This window comes from Amblyomma mixtum, chromosome 9, assembly GCF_055824585.1.
Source record: "Amblyomma mixtum isolate Tamu chromosome 9, ASM5582458v1, whole genome shotgun sequence".
NCBI classification, from domain to species: Eukaryota; Metazoa; Arthropoda; class Arachnida; order Ixodida; family Ixodidae; genus Amblyomma; species Amblyomma mixtum.
In genome coordinates this window covers 31339944-31346385 of record NC_143020.1, presented here as the reverse complement: position 1 = coordinate 31346385, position 6442 = coordinate 31339944, and positions in this window count along the sequence as shown.

Here is a 6442-nt window from a genome sequence, read left to right as displayed (position 1 = left end):
TCTTTTAATAAATAATCCTTAGTATGAGACATTGAAGTGTATTTGGGTCCATATATTGCCTAGTAATTGTGTGCTGCTTTACACTTCGAGCTTCATGTATCACTACGTTCTGTTCGCCTGCGACGGTTAATAATTTGGAATTCAGTTTCTTGCAGCATACATCCCCGGTTTCGGTTCCACCTACTAAAAGATGACTGCGACGTGTAATATATCCCTTATTGTCTGGAGACACGAAAAAACCGGCGTAATCACCACTGATACCTAGTTTCGTGTCATTCCAGCTATTGAAGCAAGGTGGCTTAAGTACGGTGAAATACTTCTTCGTATAAACGATCACATTGCAGTTTTCTTGTCATGCCTCACGGCCCTAAATACTTCTTATGCGCCAACGCCATCGTTAGGTTTATTCAACCGCATCCGAATTTGCATTAGGAGGAAATTCTCTCATAAATTATTTACCCCCGGTACGCAAATACTTTGGGGGGATCTATACATACTTATCTATATCTATATCTAACTTATCACTTAAAAGAAAAAAAATTTAAAGGAATAGCTTGGCGTCTATACTACTATAACCTATTTTTTTCCAGAATCAAAGGTGCAGGTGAGTCAGGTCAGTGGTCCGTTCGGGCAAAACGCGAGCATCTGCGTGGGTCAAGAAGACACTGGCTCTCGATCTTAGTGGTCTTCAGCAGTTCGCCACTTCGTCAGTCCACAGGTGCTATCCAGGGCCTGGATGCCCAATTTTGTACCGACCGGCGCCTTTAGCAGAGCCTAACAAGGCACAGACACTAGAATGTCCGTGTCAATTCCTGTGATGTGCCTCTGTAAATGCTTGTTTCTAAGATATGCATTTTACCTGCTGCCAAATTTCTTCGCTTCAATTCTGAGCACGTCATGAAAGCTAATAGTGTGAGAAATTTATTTCCTTCTGTGGAACACTTCTGGCATACTCCGTGGTCTTCGTATATCTACCAATAATAACCATCTTCCGCGCTGCTTGGTTTTAGGGCGTGATAAAGTGTTCGAAACGCACGCTATCGGATACAATGTCCTTTGAAATTCCGTTCAGCTTCGGGTATTTTTGGTGTACGAAGGTAACATGCGATAACAAATACTGCGTCGTCAAGGGTGAAAAATCAATTTTCAGCCCCAAAAAAATGTGAAGTTTTCGACCCCAAATCTACCTACGTATCGATAGAATGTGCCGTGTATAGCCAGAAAAAAAAAATATTTATTTTGACTGATAGGCACAAAAGCTAGCCTAACGCCATACAAAAGGTTAAGGGGACGCAGTACACATTTACGCACTGAGAACCGGTCATGCAATGAGAAACACTGCGGATAAAAGATCATGAAGTGAAAGCACTTCGATACGCATTGACCATAACAGACCGTCAGGAACGTAAAGCGAAAAAAAAAAGTCTGTGGTGCGTATCTAGGCCACTGCGAGCTAAGCATTAGGGCGGCAGTGATATGTAAGCCTATCAAAAGTCACCACGCGACTAAAAACAGCAATCGCTTCGGCAGACTGAAATGAACGCTGCAGGGATAGATGCTCACTGCCGCGTATTCGCTGCCCTTTTACGTGCAACATTTTGGTCTCCGCCTCTTAATTTTGTACAGTGTGAGCCTCTCTGAGCGCGTTTTCATGCGTGTTTTCATAGCGATGTTCAGAGCTCAGCCATGGTGACACCCAGAGCAGTGGCAAGCTCAAGAATAAAGTGGTGACGCCGGCGATTGCAGCCTACTCAATCTCGCCCACTTAAACTACGTGGCAAGCATCTCGGTGTCGTTCTGCCCGATGAAAGCGCGTTCCTCTATGCAAGTTAATGTGCGGACACGTAGCGCCTTAGTCTATTTACAGATTTTTATCGTATATACGCGCGCCAAGATAGCTAGGCCGCCATGTAAGGCTACACGACACCTCAGGACTGGTTCTGAATTTCGCTTTTCATCTTATAAGCCACTTAAATGGGGAAGAGGTGAGCACGCGGGAGAACTGGCGGGCCTAACGTGAGTAGGAAAAAATGAGGTCAATAATTCACTTAGTACCGGCGAGTTTGTGCTGAGTTCCCTAAAGGGAACCACAGTGTACAAAACGAAAGCCGGACGAAAGACGTGAGGGCTCTATAGAAGCCGGATCCCGACGCTATGTGCAGAATTACGGAATTTTACAGCTGCTGCGCCGACGTCGGAGAAAGTTGAGGCTACCCTAAGATTCGAAGTCTTGTTTATTCAATGAAAACAAAGAACTGGGGATCGAGGGGCTCATTATATTATCCGCACCTCCCTAATGCGAGGCGGGAGCCTCGCATTAGGGAGGTGCTGAATTCGATCGCCAGTACCACAGGGTGCCCACCGGTTTCTTTAATGGGTACAAGATTTCCCCTGACCTAGTGTTCTGCTCTTCTAGGGTAAGATGCTTGGGAAAAGGGTCTCAGACCAGTGTTGCCTTGTGATATCAGGGATAAATTCCGCCGTCAAGCAACCCTAAATCCGCCTAGTGCGGTAGAAGCCCAACTTGTGGCGCTTCTTGTTCTGTTAAGGGGCAGCCTTTTCTTATAGCGCATTGCCAAGCTCTCTTCGTAGACTGAGACCCATTCTCATCTGCTACAGTCTCGTTAGAGCGAACTCGTTTAAATTTAATCGAACTCCCGAAACTCCGTTGAACCAGTCAACTCTCAGCTGAATCACGAACCACCTTTGCAGGCTGTTGGTGTTCGAAACTGGTTTTGCCCCCTTAAGCGCACAGTGGGGTTTTTGGAGCCTCTTCCAAGCGCACTCCCCTGAGGAATCCGGGCGCCGGACCGGGGAATGCTTGTACCGGTGGGTGTCCGGCGGTGGGTTCTGAACCAACTAGCTGCCGCCGCCGAGGCGGACGACGACGCCTGTAGGATTAGCCGTGAAGTGCAAGCCGCAAACGTATGGGCAGCAGAGCACAAACGCGAAAACAATTTGTTTCGTGATTTTGCCCTAAATTATTTGAGACCATTGTGGCAGATTAATGTGTCCAGAAAGCAGCTGCTGCTTCGGGTTGCTTGAATCGTGAAAATCGTGGCAAGCAACTTAAACATTTCGTGATATAACCATTTCATTTACGTTCCGGCATTGGCTGAGAGAAAACCGCATCCACATTATCACCCGGAGTGGTTGGTTTTGGGGGCAGCTGAGATTAAAATTAAAAATTATTGGAAGGAACGTATTATTAGAGTGCCCTTTTCAGCAATGTGGGACCCGCACGGAGTGCCGAATAAAAATTTACACGTAACTAGAGGATATAACCAACGAGTATTCCTCGTTACAAAGCTTGCTTTCCCACAGAAATGACCAATTGCGTCCCAAAATAACGGTTTGAGAAAAACAGTGGCAGTGTGCATTTTTTGACACATGCTTCGGCATCCAATCATTCAGTTTCCAGCAATTACAACCAATATTATAACAGAAATTCTTGCTTTATTGTAAAAGAATAACCACAGCCCGTGTTTTTAGACGATGACCAGCATACACCAGAAACCTGCAAGGTTTCCTGACACAAGAGGCGTCGATAAACCAAACCGATTGTAATGTGATGATTTGAGGGGCATCAAGCAGCCTCCACAACAGCTTTAGAGCTGGTTGACCTTTAAGAAAACATGAACAACGTAATGAAACTACGTATATTATGTACCTACATTGAATGGAAACATATTACATATATTTTGCGAACACGGGAGGACATATAAATTTTGTAAGAACAGCCGAATTTCTAAATAAGAGTCCGCGACATCACACAAGGTTACTGTTCGTTGTTTTAAAGAAAATTATATGGTATATTATCGAGGCGAAAAAGAGTAGCCCAAGTGAAAGTGTAGCGGAGCATTGCAATGGCAAATCTCAGAGCGGCGGTTGACGAACATGCTTCGAACGCAAGCGCGAGGCCGTTGCCACTATTCAATATAAGGGGTGTTCAACAGACGCGCGTGAGTCAGCACAGCGGCGTTCCGACGCGCGGTAGCGGTGGATCGGCAGTTTGCTTCCTGTCGTCCTTCCCTGTGAGCATGGTAGCGGCTCAGCATTATTGTTGCGGGCGTATTGAAAAACCTCAGCGCTGCGGGGTGCGATCAGCTTCTCAGTTGTTCAGTAAATTGTGCCAGTAGGGAACCCACGCTGAACTTAGCCGTGTCGATTGCAGCGCCGTAACGCACAGCATAGCGAGAGGAGCAAGCGGTTTTGGGGGCACTCGTGGTACTATTCCACGCCGCCTTCCTGACCTTATCGACATGAGCTTCTGCGCTCTGTCGAAGCCACACGTGGTGCGTGTCAGCTGTCTCGGTTATGTCTACAGAAGCGAGGCAAATAGTGCTATCAACCAAACGCGGGCTTCTATTCGTTCAGAATGTGCTCACGCGTTTGTAGCGGCCCAAGCGACTGACGGCAGCAGTTTTTAGGCACCTAGTGGAATAAATTGCAGTGTCACCTGGGCAGCGCAGGTTCTGTATACTTTCCACTTCATCTCTGTACGTTAGGAAACGGTTCTAGATGGGGTCAGTTTGCAAAAAGGGTAGGCGCGCAGGGAAGGAGAGGGGGCTCACCTGATCGCCGCCTACGCGGTGGCGCTTCGGTCGCATTACGATGGGCTCGCATGCATTGCACGCATTGTCTGCTACTCCCTGCTTTAGGAGCCTCAGCAGACGGCGGCTCGCATGCGTAGAAAAACCTATTTAACCCTTTCACAGCCACTCCCGAGATAACTCGGGCTACCACATATGCACACCCCCTGCCGCTCCCGGTAATACTCATGTAAAAAAAAACGATGCAAACACGTAGCGCCATCTCTGGAGAGACGCTATAAACTCGTAGATCTTGTAGGGTGAATTGTACACAACAGATAGCGCGCACGTTTCCACATCCGAGTCACTTCGTTTTGGTTTCCGCACAGCAGCCATGTGAGGCAATGTGCCCAGGGTGTCGAACCGGAACTTTTTTGGGTTCGGTTCAGGTTCGGGTTCACACCTTTCGGATTCAGTTCCGGGTTCGGCTCCAGAGCGACATTTCGTTCCGGTTCGAAGCGGTTCGGACCGTATTGAACCGGTTCAAACGGGTTCAAATGGGCTAAGGAGAAAAAAATTAGAACGTAGATGAGTTTTAATCTGCCATGCTTGTTATGCTGTTTAATTTTTTCTGGCTCATCGATATATAAAATAAAAAATGCGAAAATTTGTTTAACACAAGATGTTCTCACTTTACCCACTTTATTATGCGCGCAAAAAGACGAATTTATAGCAAGAGCCGCGAAATGAAATGAACTCTAAATTAGTATAAATAGGCTATGTGTACGCCATTATCTGTCTGATGAGGTAAAAGGCGAAAAGCCGGTGGAAAAAACCCTCCAGCTTGAGCAGTTTCGGAGACCACGGCGCACGAATACTTGGTCTCCATGAAGCTCGAGTCAGTCGGGAATTTCTCGTATGGAGTGCGCTTACGCGGGCGCCGACATGACCGCCGCACGCAGTCTCTACGTTCCCGCGCGCTATTGAGAAACGAAGCTGTCATGTATTGGCACCTGTATAGACACACCTTTCCGTCGCCGTGAAACCGACTTTCCAGACACCCCTCCCCCTCCCCTTTCCTGCATAATACGATAATATGCGAGAACCTCTCAACCGCCCATCTCCCACCCAAGGAGAGCCCTGGGGCTCTCTGGCTCTCCCTAACATCCAGAGCTTACCAAACATATTTTATTTAAATCACCTCTTTTATGTGTCTCACATTATATATCTCGAGCCCCTATAGCTCAGTATCTTTTAAAACTCACCTAATCGTGGCTTCTGGCTAGCACAGTGAGAAATTACTTCTTTGGCTTATTGTGATGACGTCGACCTGGTTTATTCTGGTAAAAAGAGTATGATAAAAAAAACACGCTTGGATGGGTTGAGAACGTTTCATTTCCGCACAGGCACAAAGTGGTAACATCTTGGTTGGGTTGTTGCGCTGCAACAGTCTTGTAAGTGCAGTATCCTGCTAGGAAGAAGGTATACTTGCACTACATTGAATTTTTGCAACTTTTTTCTCGGCGCTATCAAAGAACCCTGTGCGTCTGCAGGATTTTTTGCGTCCTTGATAGAGTCTGGTGAATCTGTCGTGCACCATTTGTCCAGCAACTTGTTTCAGGGCATTTATTTTCAAAACTACAAACATTTTCACTGTATTGCTGCGCTGTATTTTGTGTATTATATACTATTAACCAGCACACCAAGAACCCAACAGCTAGTAATGTATAACTAGGAGCAATCATTTTTGTATTACTAATTAGTTTGTGCACTGTACATTTTTTTTCTTAAATTTTTGTAACCACTCCCCTCTATAATGCCTCTGGCCCTGAGGGTACACGAAATAAATAAAATAAATAAATAAATTCACTTTCTTGCAGCTTTGCTCAGTAGGGGACTAAGTGCTCGTC